Source organism: Pleurodeles waltl, chromosome 6, assembly GCF_031143425.1.
Source record: "Pleurodeles waltl isolate 20211129_DDA chromosome 6, aPleWal1.hap1.20221129, whole genome shotgun sequence".
NCBI lineage: Eukaryota > Metazoa > Chordata > Amphibia > Caudata > Salamandridae > Pleurodeles > Pleurodeles waltl.
Window position 1 is genome coordinate 88182295 of NC_090445.1, and position 14649 is coordinate 88196943.

Below are 14649 nucleotides of genomic sequence, written 5' to 3' on the forward strand. Positions count from 1 at the left end.
ACTGAGACATTTGCATGTGAAGGGCAGCTCCCACACCTCATGTATGTCTTATTTCCTAGGCTTTCATATCTGCCCACTGGAATGTGTTTTAACCAGGATGTGAATTGAAATGTTGAAATAGGTAGATTAATGACGCCATGTATTAACCACTCAGCAGATGGTATTTTAGCCACAGTAAAAAGCCAACTTTTGTAATTTTCCAATATTTAAAATTACATAAGTCACTTTTTTTTTAGCCATTAGCTCAAATCTGCCCCCTGGATTTTCACGAAGTGCTTAGCCCCAGTGGCTGCATATCTGAGACGCCTCAAGCACCATGTATTCCCATATCTGGATGATTGGTTACTAAAGGCTCCGAATATCTCTGCTCTACGTCACTCCCTTAAGACCACATTACGTCTTTTCCATTAACTAGGTCTCACTCTCAACAGAGACAAGTCACAGCTCCAACCTATCAGAAGGATAGTGTTTCTGGGTGCTATATTGGACACAACTCTTATAAAAGCCTTTCCTGCAGAAGAACGCCAACTCAGGCTTTTGACCTTGGCAAAATCAGTTCGAAGAAAAAAGTCTCTTTCAGTTCAGAGGTTCAAATCATTACTGGGGATGATGTCCTCCTATATCAACCTAGTTCCACACTGTCGTCTTCGAATGCGCCCTCTACAGGAAGAGCTCGACAAACAGTGGAAGCAGGCACAAGGGTCCTTCGGGGACATCATTCACGTAACGCCAAGGATGGTCCACTCCCTCCAGTGGTGGTCAACACCTGCAAACATTTCAGTAGGTCTGGAGTTCCTGAATCAAATCCCTCTTTTTACCATCACGACGGATGCTCCGATGGATGGATGGGGAGCATGTCTCCAAGATCTGCAAGTCAGTGGCAGATTGCCCAAATCTCATGCGACGCTGCACATCAACTTCCTCGAACTCAGAGCTGTGTACCTTGCACTACAAGCTTTTCTACCGAGAATCCGAGGTTCGTCAGTGCTGGTCCGGACGGACAATATGACCACCATGCACTAAATAAACAAGCAAGGCGGAACACAGTCTTGCTTACTCTCCACAGAAGCTCAGCTCATCTGCACCTGGTGCATTCAGAATTCAGTGCACATACAGGCAGAACATCTCCCGGGAGTCAGCAACACCACAGCAGACTCTCTAAGCAGGTTAAGCACATCTTCACACGAGTGGGAACTGAACCAAACAACAATGGATGCAGTCTTCCACAGGTGGGGGACACCGAACCTGGACCTCTTTGCGACGCCTCAGAACGCGAAATGCCGGTTTTATGCAAGCTGGCATCCCCAGCCAGGGTCGTGGGGAAATGCCCTTTCAATAGCATGGTCGGGATTTATGCTTACGCCTTTCCTCCGATACCCCTTCTTCCTCGGGTCATCAGCAAGATCAAATCGGAGCCCTGACAGATAATTCTAATTGCTCCAGCCTGGCCACATCAACTGTGGTACACAGAGCTTCTGTTGCTATCCTTGTGTCCTCCCACCAAGTTAGCACCCATTCCGGACCTGCCCACCATCAGGCAGGGCCAAGTGAGGCATCCAGATCCCAAGCATCTCAGGTTATGTTCATTGCTCCTGAGTTCAATGAATTCGGCCATCTAAACATTCCCATGGACTGTCAAACAGTTTTAGCTAAAGCTCGTACAGATAGCACCAATAAGACATATACATTAAAATGGAAGCAGTTTTGTTTATGGTGTTCTGCGAATGGTATTTATCCGCTTACATCTGCTCCAGAACAGGTTGTACCGTACCTTCTCCAACTGGCGAATTCTGGTCTCCCCCATGCTTCCATTAAGGTCCACTTAGCTGCTATCTCCAGATATAGGGGGTCTTTACAAGCTTGGCAGGCGGAGCTGTAACTGCCGTGCGGCCGCCAATGTGGCCGCACTCCCGCGGTCCCCATTACGACATCCCCGCTGGGCCGGCGGGCTCAAACCTAGTTTACGCCCGCCGGCCCAGCGGGGATGCGGCGCAACATAGGAGCCGGCTCCTCATGGAGCCGGTGGAGTTGCGGCCGTGCGACGGGTGCAGTAGCACTATGCAGACAGTGAAAAGCTGCATGGGCCCTGTTAGGGGGCCCCTGCACTGCCCATTCTAGTGGCATGGGCAGTGCAGGGGCCCCCAGGGGCCCCAAGACTCCCCTTACCACCAGCCTCTTCCTGGCGGTGCAAACAGGCTGGCGGTAGGGGAGTCATAATCCCCAGGGCAGCGCTGCTTGCAGCGCTGCCCTGGCGGATTATCACCGCCGGGGCTAAAATGTCGGGAAACCACTGGCCCCGACGGTGCGACCACGGCGCTACCGCCGCGGTCATAATATGGGTCTCCGTACCGCCAGCCTGTTGGCGGTACGGACGCCACTTTAGCCCTGGCGGTCTCCGACCGCCAGGGTCGTAATGACCCCCATAGACGACCATCCAAAGGACCGTCTCTCTGGTCTCATCGGCTGATTAAGCAGTTTATGAAGGGCTTATTCTGATCCTTTCCTTCAGCCAAACGACCTCCTCCATCTTGGCAACTGAATACAGTCCTAACTCAGTTGATGAAGCAGCCATTCGAACCTATTCATAAATCAGACATTAAGGGGGTTATTACAACTTTGGAGGAGGTGTTAATCCGTCCCAAAAGTGACAGTAAAGTGACGGATATACCACCAGCCGTATTACAAGTCCATTATATCCTATGGAATTCGTAATACGGCTGGTGGTATATCTGTCACATTTGGGATGGATTAACACCTCCTCCAAAGTTGTAATAACCCCCTAAGTATCTTACCTGGAAGGTAGCGCTCCTCTTAGCACTGACATCTGCTCGCAGAGTAAGCGAGATTCAAGCCTTTACCATCCAAGAGCCTTTCATGAGGTTTACAGACACCGAAGTCATACTACGGACAAACCCGAAGTTCATCCCAAAGGTGCCAACTGATTTCCACATGAATGAGCCAGTGGTCCTAAGGACTTTATTTCCACAGCCCCAGACTGGGGCAGAAAGATCGCTGCATTCTTTGGACGTCAAGCGATGCCTTAAATTTTATTTGCAGCGCACATCCTCAATCAGAAGATCCAGTCAGCTGTTTGTGGCATTTAGTGCGCCCAAGAGAGGGCTTCCTGTTTCTAAACAAACCATCTCCAGATGGATTTCTAGTACCATAGCCTTTTTCCACCAAAAAGCTGGTCGACTGCTGAACAGTAAAGTTTGTGCACATTCTACACGTGCAGTGTCCACTTCTTGTGCACTCTTCTCTGGGGTGTCCCTTCCAGGCATCTGTTGTGCAGCCACATGGAGGACAACGCATGCCTTCATTAAGCACTACTGCCTGGATGCTGAATCGCTCCATGATGCCGCGGTGGGTCAAGCAGTTCTTACACATTTCTTCAAATAAGGTGAGCTGTTTGCTTCCCTCCATCCACTTCAGATTTAATCACATTTTCTGGTTGTTATTTACTTACCTTTCTTGCATATTTAGATATATGTGTTTACAGCATTATTTTATTGCTATGCATGTAACTTTCTGATGACATTCTTTATAATGATTGACATAGACAGTATTTCTTGGTACAGAAAATGTGTTACTTACTGCTCGCTACTCTATTCAAGCATGTGAATCTATGAAAGTTCCAATACTGGAGTAAGAAATAAGTTACTTACCTGTAACTGTAGTTCTCCAGTATTGGACACTTTCAGAGATTCACATGTGGCCTGCCCGCCTCCCCGGGGGAGCTCACCTTCTCTCTTTTTTGTGTGCTGGGATTTCCAGCACTTGTGGTCGGAAAATCTGAGGGAAGGCAGCTCCTCACAGGTGGTTCTAGAGAGGTGAGGCAATCTGATTGGTTTAAGCTTGAGTTTGGGTCTATTTTATAAAACGACTAGGATGGGTTACTGTATTGAGGCCTTCTTCATGTATTGTGTGCCTACATCTTCAGGCCTGGTTTTATATTCCACCGGGGACTCCCATTTCGACGATGGAGAAGTATTCAAGCATGTGAATCTATGAAAGTTCCAATATTGGAGTAACTCCCTTGTGGGGGGTTGGACAATGTTCCCATTCTTTGTGATTAAAAATAGTTTGAGGTACTTGCTCTGTGAATGAAATGGTGTCCATAATAATGTTAGCAGAACATGTCATCATAATTCTCTTTGGATTGATAAACATCCTCACTTTCAAATACAGTAAAATACTGCAACTCAGTCATCATAGAATCAACTGTTTTCACATCCAGTCATCAGAAACAACTCAGGGTATTATTGCATCATTCATAGAAAGTTTAAACACATATGGTATTTGAATGACCTCCGTCGGGCCGTATATATCAAATGTGGCTTTATCCCAAACAATCCCGTCAGGAATTGGTATAGCAGAAATGTTCACGAAAGACAAGTCTCTGTGGACTTTGTGAGGAGAAAAATTGGGTTTTAGGACCTCATCCACCAGTTCAACTGTTGATCGTTCAGGAAGGTAATGACCATGTATTAATAGAAGAAAGTAATAACAAAGACAATCCAAAGGAGGAAATCTAATACAGTCAAGGAAAGCCACAGATAGCTTCATGGAAAAATAAAGTTATTTGTTTTAAGTCAATTTATCAGCTTACATGTTTTTGGTAGGTCAGATGCAGAAGAGGCAAATGAGTCCGAAAAGGTGTCAGTGATGTCGAAAAAGTATCCAGAAGCAGTTTGTGCAAAAACTGGAGCTGTATTTGAAGGAGGAGAACTGGTGGGAGTCTGCCACGGTGGTTCACTGTAAATGGCGCCATCCGTTTGTGTAAAGTTCGAGTCAAATGGATCAGCAATTTCTGTATTGCTTGCTCTCATAGATATTAGTGGAACTAATGCAAGATCATTTCCCACCCTCCCCAAGTTCGGAGAGGTATCCGCATTGCTGCTCATAACGTGTAGAGGGATATCTTGACCAGTAGTGAGAGGGATTCGGGTACTACTGGTTGTTCCTCTTAGTCTGCTGTGCAGGATCGGCCACATGGTGTAACTTGACTTTGACGATGGAGACAAAGCGGTTTTCTTTTCTTTAGAGCCAAGCAACGATGGTAGAATAACAGTTCTGGTACCGTGTATTCCCAGGACTGCAATGGGTGCACAAGAGAAAGGACTGGACTCCTTTTTCACATCAACTTTTTCACATACTAGATCCACAACCTTTGGAATCTAGCAGGTAGATGTTATTGGTACAGCCTTAATTCCTAAGGAGGCAGCACTGGCAGAAGCGTTATCGTTACGGAACTCTTGTAATTCCTGAAAGGCAGTGACAAATTCATTTATGTCAAAAGGTGTTTCTGTAGCCTCCATGCCAGGACCATAAAGATCTGGAACATACATTTGAGTTCCAAATAGGCACTCAAATGAAGTATGACCCCCCAGGTACATTCTAGGCAGATTATTAAGTGCTCTCTGGACTCAATACAGATGATTAAGCCAATAATGGCATGTATCTAATACACTGGCTATTAAGGATTGCTTTAAATCTTGGTTTCGTTGCACCACAACACTATTTGCCTCGGGATAGACTGGAGACGAGTAATGGAGTAGGGCCCCTAACGAAGCCATGGCGCTCCTCAATGCTCTTGAGGCAAAAGCAGGGCCCTGGTCCGAGTGGAAAGCCGCAACTGCTTATGTGCCGATAAAGACTTGGAAATCTTTAATAACAGTCCAAGCGTCAGCCGAGCGTTGTGGCCAAACCCATAGAAATCTGGAGCAGGAGTCAACAGTGACTAAGATGTATTTGTATGCACTGTCAGGTGTCAGGGGACCACAATGGTCCTAGTACACACATTGTAATGGTTTGTTTGAAATTAGGAGGGGTGTCTGCGGTGGGCGTTTGACGGTGAATCCCTCAATTTGTTGGCAGATATCATGACATAGGACATACTGCTTGGTCTGTTTGTATAAACCTGGCCACCAATAACAAGCTTGTAATAATGATATTGTAGCCACCGCACGAGCCTGGGCAGAGGCAACCCCCTCATGCGCTGCTTTGATCAACTCTGGTCTTAGGTCTTTATTGGAAATTACTTGAACTCCCACGCCTGGTATTTTTACTTCAGCATCAAGGAAGTCTCCAGTCAGGGATGTCCTTTAGGTAAAGGTGTGCCATCAGCCGAGGCCGAGGCTTTCACGGCAGCCAGTATTTCATCGTCCGGTTTCGTTCTAGAGCAAGTTAGTGCAGCAATAGAAGCCAAATCTACTGCTGATTTGGCTGCTTCATCGGCCAGTGTATTTCCAGTAATGTGTAGTCCAATGCGCTGGTGTCCAAGTGTATGTACAACATGGACATTTGGTAGCGTTTCCTTTAGATCCACTACTTTCCCCCACAGAAGTCTATGTTTGATGGTGTTACCTTTAGAATCTCTGAACCCATTCTGGCGCCAGTATTGCAGATATTCATTGAAGGACTGGACACAATAGTACGAATCCCAGACAATCAGTGATAACTGGTAAGGATCCGTATGGTCCAGAGCTATCACCAGAGACTTTAACTCTGCTAGTTGTGCGGTGCAATCCCCTAGGGTTTGTGTAAAGGTATGTTGTGGATAGAATTTACTACCCTCCATATAGCAACTTGCGACTGTGCAGGCAGCAGAGTATTGATGGTTAGTGCCTATTGCAGGATGTGCTGAGCCATCAGTATACATGATTCTTTTATATTGATCAATAGGCAATGTATTTGCCGGAACTGTGTATTCTAGTTCATATAGCAAAAATTCTTGAGTTTGTAACTTTGGGTTAAAAATATAGTCAACATCAGTGGATGTCAGAGAAGTTGCCCATTGGAACCAACGTGCATGCAGTGCCTTAGCGTTTGGAACGCTGGCTTCGGTAACAGCCTCGAGGGCTGGGATTGGAGATACGACAATAATGCGTTTCCCCTGGGCTAGTCGTCTTTCTTTAATGGCAGCCATCTGAACAGCAGTGAGAATTTTCTCAGTGGGAGCAAAACGCTGTTCTGCTGTCGAGTACAAATGTGATTTGTATACAATCGGGACTGTCTCACCCTCATTGAATGTTACATAGGTGAAGCCAATGGCACCAGCAATTACTCTGATGACCAGATGTTTTTTATTGTCCCTTGTGTGTAAATGTTGTGCTGCAATCATGTCTTGTTGCAATGTTCTGAGAATGCGTGTACGTTCGACTGTCCACAATTTACTTGAAAAGTCAGGACGTATCAAGACATATAAGGGTTTTATGCATGATGCGTAATCTGTAAATTATGTTCTGCTAACATTTTGAAAACCCAATAGGGATTGGAGTTTTTTTTTAATGGTGTTTGGAGGTTGTAACTGCGCACATTTTTCTAAGAATTGTGGCGCTAGGCTCTTTCCTTCACTTGATAATTTGTATCCCAGAAACAGGACACTAAAGAAGGCTATTTTTGTTTTTTTTAAGTTGAATTTATAGCCGAATTCAGCAAATCCCACAACAATGCGGGTGACCCATCTTAGATGTTGTAGTAATTTATCATCCACGAGGTAGATATCATTCACATAGGACAATGCTTCAGGGTCAATGTTGTGCAATATTGAAGTTACACGAGCCACGAACAGTCCTGGACTGTTCCTATACCCCTGTGGTAAACCACAGAATTTTTTCTGGTAGCCTAGTGCACTGAAACTTGTTAAGTCTCTACTCTCAGGTGCTATATTTTGGCAGAAATAACCATTTCAAATATCCAATGTTGTTTTGTATTTTTTGCGCACTAAGTTGTTCATAGGTGCTGTGCTGTGAGAGTTTTTTTTATAGCATATGTGTGTGAGTGACTGTTTAAGTGTCTGTAGTCTAAGACTATTCTGTATGAATGGTCCGGCTTAGCTACAGGGAATAAAGGGTTATTCATTGGTGAGACACAGTGTTCAATTACACCGTGGTACTCTAGTTGTGTGAGGACTTCCCTCATGGGTGCTTTAGCATAATGTTTTATTGTACACTGGGGTAGAGGTTGGGGTTGATTTTTAATTGGAATTACATGGTAGGGGGAATCTTTATCACACCCTACGTGGTTGCGATATAACGCAGGTGCCTGCGCCAATGCCCACTCAATGGCATAGTATTCTGCGAGCTCATCGGGAACAAGAGGCGAGAAAGAAGGTTTGATAACCTCTTTCCCATATGGGCAAGTACGGACAAATTCAGGTGGCCAATCCTTTTCGGCCAGTAAAATATAATAAATGTTAACGACGTGGTCCCAAAAGATTGCGTCTATTGTGCGTTTAATGTCTCCTTCTAACTGTATTGTTACTTTGTATACCCTGTCAAGCGTGGAGACACGCATGTCCGTAGTTTCAACTTGTAATAAGTCATCAGTTGCTATCACTTCCAGATGCGCTTGAAGATTCAGGTGAACTATTGCGACCTCTGCTGCACTGTCGAGCAGAGCTAGTGCCCATGTCTTGTTCTTAAATAGAGCCCACTTCTTGGGCGGCATGACAAATCACAACTGCTGCCACTTTTTTCTTTTTAAATTGGGGTTTGTGTTGGGGAAGTTTCTCTTTTTTTTTAACATAAACTTCTGTTGAGCGTTGCGATTCCTATCTTGGTTTCACGTACTCAGTTCTTCGCTCTGACCGCCTTTCTCGCTGTTTTTTTTTCAGTGAGTCCTGAAAGGAACGAGATTGGCGTGTATCACTATATTGATATCTGTCAGGCGTTTTTATACTATCTCTATTTCTGAGATCATATCTATTCTAAGGGGTCTCCGAGTGCGAAGATTCTCCCCTTTCTTTTTCAGGTATTTGTTGTTTTTTATCCCAGCGTTTTTTAGAACCCTCAGGTGCTTGCTTTGTAGAATCTTTATTAGATTTACCCTGAAATTGTGGTTTTGTGGGTCTGGCTCCCAGACTATCTCGACTAATATTAGAATAGGTCTCCGCAATAATCTCTGGCAGCTCACGTTCTTGATACTGTGGAGCAATGTCCCGGAGCCACATGCGTACTGCTAGTGCAACTGCTTCCCCTTTAAGTTTACTTAATATGATTGAAGATACTGTGACAAAATTGCCCATGAGTTGCATCCTCAAGTCCAGAGTCAGGGCAGCCCCGTATTCATCTTGAATTTGTTTTAACACTTCCAGTAGATTGTCAAGTGTTGGTGTACTGTGTGCGGTAGTATAGAGCATGACAAATACTGTGCCCCAAGTATTGCAGTTATCTACTATGGGAACCATCCCAAATGGCAAGCACATAGTTAGTATTCTATGCTTATCCTGAGGTCCTGGATGGAGAAATACTGCTTCCAGTGCATTTATTTTTTTAGCTAACCAAAACGGAATCTCTTCCCGTTTGGTGGGTACCTTACCCATAATCGAATGTACAGTTGCAGGATTAATACCTAGCGTTGCTGCATTTAGTTGCACCGGGGCAGCGCATGCTGGGTTTGTATTTAATGTATGCATTTCAAACTGTACTAACCGTCCGTATATTTCCGTAAACTCAGCATATAAGAGGCAGACTTCAGCTACCGTCAAGGTTGCTGCATTAGGGTGCAATGTATATGTGGCCAATAAAGGCCAGGTAGGACCATCATTACTTAGACGACCTAACCTAACATGTAGGATTGTATGTGGTAGGGCCCATCAAGCCAATTATTATGGTCTTGATAAGATAGAGGTATTTCTAGATCTGTATATGCTCTATATTGTGCAAGTAGATTTGCCGGTGTATAGTGGTGAAATGTTTTTGTATTCCCATCAGTTGCTGGAAATGTGACACAAGGATAGAAAGTTTCTGTTCTGTAGGCTGGATGAGCCTCAACAACAAATGTAACTCGACTCCCCCTGGGCAGTTAGGCCATGTGCCAATAAATGTGCGGCAAGAGGTGGTCGCATACTGACTGCAATTGCTACCAGTTGCAGGTTCGCCATGATGAATGGTAAATTTTGTTCCAAGATAAGCACACCAAATGGGGGTTATCCTTTTAAGGTAAAAGCTTGAACAACCTACAGCGTTAGTTAGGTACTCCCTACTAAGCTGAGGAGGAAAATCCTCAATACCACGGACGTCTCCGTAAATAGTACTGAGCTGTCTTTGCTTGTAGTAAGACAGAGATACTCCGGAGGAGCCGAAAATTAGTGCCTGACAAAACGTTGGCGATGCCATGTCGCGTAGGTTCTCATGATCCTAATGAGACTACTGGATTCGGGCGGCAGAATCACTTGTATTGTGGGGGACTGAGTCTGATTCGGCACCATGTGACACCTGTCGGCCTAATCCGGGTTTTGCTCCGGCTAACTAGCAGTGCCTCATCTCCACCCAAGAGCAGGGATGATTGGGCAACCAGGTGCATGACATAAATGACTCCTCAGGGAAATCGTGGTGACTCAGATCTCATCCGTTTCTGTCAGTTGCATTAGTCTCACGTATGCAAGGACAATCAGAGGCAGAGTATAGTTCAATAAAGTTTTATTGAAGTAACTGCGTGTTAGATAATAAAGCATGAATTGCAATAACTAGAACGATAAAGATTATGACAAGGACAGTACAACACAAACATAACGCTACCATGTTGTCACTACGGCTTTTAAGAATGGTTCCTACCTAGGCTATGTTACAGCACAGCATGTTAAGCTCTAATTCTGCCCTTCAGTTTCCCCCTGGGAAGACATCATCCCTCATACCTGAGCAAGAGGCCTGTAGTCTACATAAGCAGCTGCAGCGAAGCAATCAGCATATAGTCGTGGTCATCTAGCTGCAATCTCCCTCTAACGTACATGGGTCAAAGTAGTGTTTTTATAATAAAACAACTGATGTTCCAAGAAAGGATCCCTACGTGAGATTGTGTATGTTTCTGGGAACACTGGAGACAAAGCGTACCACTTTTGCCGGCAACCTATCATATTGCAGCCTTGAGAAAAGAACAGAGTGAAAGAAATGTCTTGTTTAAGAATGCAGTGCTAACCTAGGCGAAGAACAGCTAGATAGAGAAAATAAAACAAGACCGCAAATGTGGCTTTTGGTAAACTAATATAATGAAGCTAAAAAATGAATATCTACGTTAAAGTGCACAGCGCCAGGCCTAGTTGAATATGTGACAGAACAACTAGGTCCTAAACAACTATAGCCTAAACCACTACAGCTAAACAACTAAAAAGTCTCTACAACTGAGTACTGAACAACTACTGTCTAAACAACTATTGTGCCTGAATAACAATTGCTTGAACAACTAATATATATATATATATATATATATATATATATATATATATATGTATATATATATATATATATACACACTAAACAACTAATAAACCATAAAAACCAAATAGTTGTTCGGGCAATTGTTATTCAGGCACAATTGTTGTTTAGACAGTAGTTGTTCAGTACTTAGTTGTAGAGACTTTTTAGTTGTTTAGCAGTAGTGGTTCAGGCAAGTAGTGGTTTAGACCTAGTTGTTCAGGATGTTTCCCGGCCTAGTTTGCTAAAATAACGTGTACAAAACTATAGCTAAAATATGGCTACACAACACTATGACTCAGATTTGTTGGAATGGGGGTTGGGTAGGCAACAACAGCCAGAGCACTGGGTATGCTGGGCCTACAGTAGGGCTAGGATGTACATCACATGGTTTGGTGAGCGTGGGTATAGGGTTGAGTGGCCAGACCACAGGTCGCGTTGGGCTGGGGTGCGTGTTAGAGACAGCTGTAGTGAATTAAGGTCTTTTGGGGTTAGGGTGTGTGTAGGATAATGCAACTGGGCCATGGAGTCTGTGGTTTTATGATGAGTGGAAAATAACCAGTTCACTGACTTATTGAGGACGGTCTTTAAGCCGCTATGTCTTTATCATCAGCAGTGTCAGAAAATTGAAAGAGAGCAGAGAGGAAGGGAGGGAGAGCAAACCAAATACAGCTGGAGAGAAGGAAGGCAGATCAGATGTGAAGGAGAAAGAGATGGGATGATGGGGAACAAACTCATGAATGGAGAGTTGAGAAACAAAACAGCTAAACAGGATCAGAGTATAGGTAAAGTGGAGACAGAGCTGATAAGGACTGCAGTATATACAGAAAAGAACTGTGATAGAGGGCAGAGGGAGCAAGGCATGGATAGAAGCGGTGAGGAATGGACAAGGCAGAAGAGGAACAAAGCAAATTAAAGTGGTGGGAGAGAGATCACAAACTAGAGGAGCACAAACGAAAGAGACACGGGTTACAGAGGAGAAAGGATAGGCAGTGGAAGAAAGATAGAATAGAGCTGCATGGGTGGCAGCTGTGGCCACTAGTGAATGGATAAAAAATGGTCACAACAGCAGGCAATGCCCAGGTGTTGTTTGCAGATATGGAGAATCATAACACTTCTATTGCCACGCTTGGCATGCATTGAGGATCTCAGTGGAAAATGGTTAGGATGAACAGTACAGTACATTAAGAGTGAAATGCATGAGTATTGTCAACCGTAAGGCACCTCTGTTGCTAGATGTTTGCTTAGTATGAGGAAAACTTGCTTGTCTGCTTCTGGCCTAGGTCTCTTGAGTAACTAAAAGGCTGAAACAGGCATTAGCACTGTCAAGAGCAACTGCTGGCAGTGCGTATTGTACACAAATACAAGTTTGTTAGTGAGATCGTATCTGTTCATAAGGCAGTGCATACCTGTATTCGTGTGGACTTATGTCTAGGTGAAAATACTGTGCACTGTGCTGTTGCTCTATGCCGTACTCTGAAATACAGAGATTTCCGTGGTTAACACTATGCAGTAAAATCCATGATTCTAGTCAGTTTGTTTCCCAAAATGTTCTTTTATGGGGAATATCCCTTGCATTATTCCCTTTTTAGGTCAAGCGTAAGCATTCAACCTCGTGTATACTTTTAGTATACTTCTTATGGCTTAAAGCAATTTAATTTGTTAGTTGAAGTGTCCTTTAAAAATTATTGCTCGCTAGTGGTCAGTTCTGCCTTTTTCTCCCTCTTTTTTCTGTTTCAGAGCAGTGACCAACTAATTTGTTATTACACTTTGGTTTCTTTATCTGTTGCTGTGATGGACTACTTTTGTCATTTCTTTCTTGCTCACTTTTCACTGTGGTTGTTTTAGGCTGGTAGCTGCCTGTGTTTTATTGCAGCATTCTGTTCCTCTCACCTACTCCCATGTCGCAGTGCTGTCCTCGTTTACCTCTGGCTCTGAAAATAAGTTTATTTTACAAAAGAAACACCTAGGGGGTCATTACAACATTGGCGGGCGGCTAATGCCGCCTGCCAAGCTGTAACCGCTGTGCGGCCGCCAATGCGGCCGCACACCAGCGGTCCCCATTACAACATCCCCGCTGGGCTGGCGGGCGCAAACCTAGTTTACGCCCACCGGCCCAGCGGGGATACGGCCGCAACACAGGAGCCGGCTCCTAATGGAGCCGGCGGTGTTGCGGCCGTGCGACGGGTGCAGTAGCACCCGTCGCGCTTTTCACTGTCTGCTATGCAGACAGTGAAAAGCTGCACGGGGCCCTGTTAGGGGGCCCAAGGACTCCCCTTACCGCCAGCCTCTTCCTGGCGGTGCAAACTGCCAGAAACATGCTGGCGGTAGGGAAGTCATAATCCCCAGGGCAGCGCTGCTTGCAGCGCTGCCCTGGCGGATTATCACCGCCGGGGCTAAAACGGCGGGAAACCACCGGATCAGGCGGTGTGACCACGGCGCTACCGCCGCGGTCAAAATATGGGTCTCTGTAGCGCCAGCCTGTTGGCAGTACGGACGCCACTTAAGCCCTGGCGGTCTCAGACCGCCAGGGTCGTAATGACCACCTTAGTGTCCAAACATTTAGCTCACTGCTCACAAAAGCCACAATATAGCCTTTCTGGCAGAATGTAGCTCAACCTAGAAGCAATGAGGCAATGAGGTGAAACCTGCAGAGCCTCAGCTGGAGTCTCTCTCCAGGCCCTTTCCCTGCCAGCCCTCAGAGACAATGGCACAAAGGGCATTGCTTATATCCTTTAATGGTGCCATAAATCTTCTCAAGCTGCTCTGCTATTGTTAACTTCATTAGAGATTTGTTGAAAATGCTTGCAAGACTCTTCTTTCTGTAAACATAAAAAGAAAAATACTTTTCCAGCCTTATTTTCCAATTTCTGTTCAGACATTTACACAACTCGAGGGAGTGCAGTCATGTTGTCATCTCTCCTCAAGGGCTTGTGATTCTGATGTCAGTAGCCACCAGTGACCACCAAACCATGGCAAGAAAAGACGAAATTATGAGGCAGGGTTGAGCAATTTATATGGCAAGAAAAGACCAGTTCTGAGATTACAATGCCAATAGCACTAAAGAAAATGTGAGACCTGTTGCATTGCAAATGCGTGTTTCAGTTTGGGCACGCTCGTTGTATTTGCTCGCATATGTTCACAGGTCTACTATTTCCGCCCCACCACATTTAAAATCCACTAGTGAACACTGCTAAACCCTCAACAGACCCTCCCTCCAAAGTCTTCCTTTCATGCCCTAAACCTGTGACACAACTCCTGCCCCAACTGCTGACACCAAAAAAACTTTTTGTGTTCCCTTCATCCAGTCCATCTGTTTGCTCTTCAACCACATCCCAGACTTCCTTTAGCTGTGTTCACTCCCCATTTCAGTCCCCCCGCAAACAATGATTGTCCTGTTGCTCCCGCCCTCGGCCACACTTCCCTACCAGCAGCAACCCTTCAAAACTCAAAT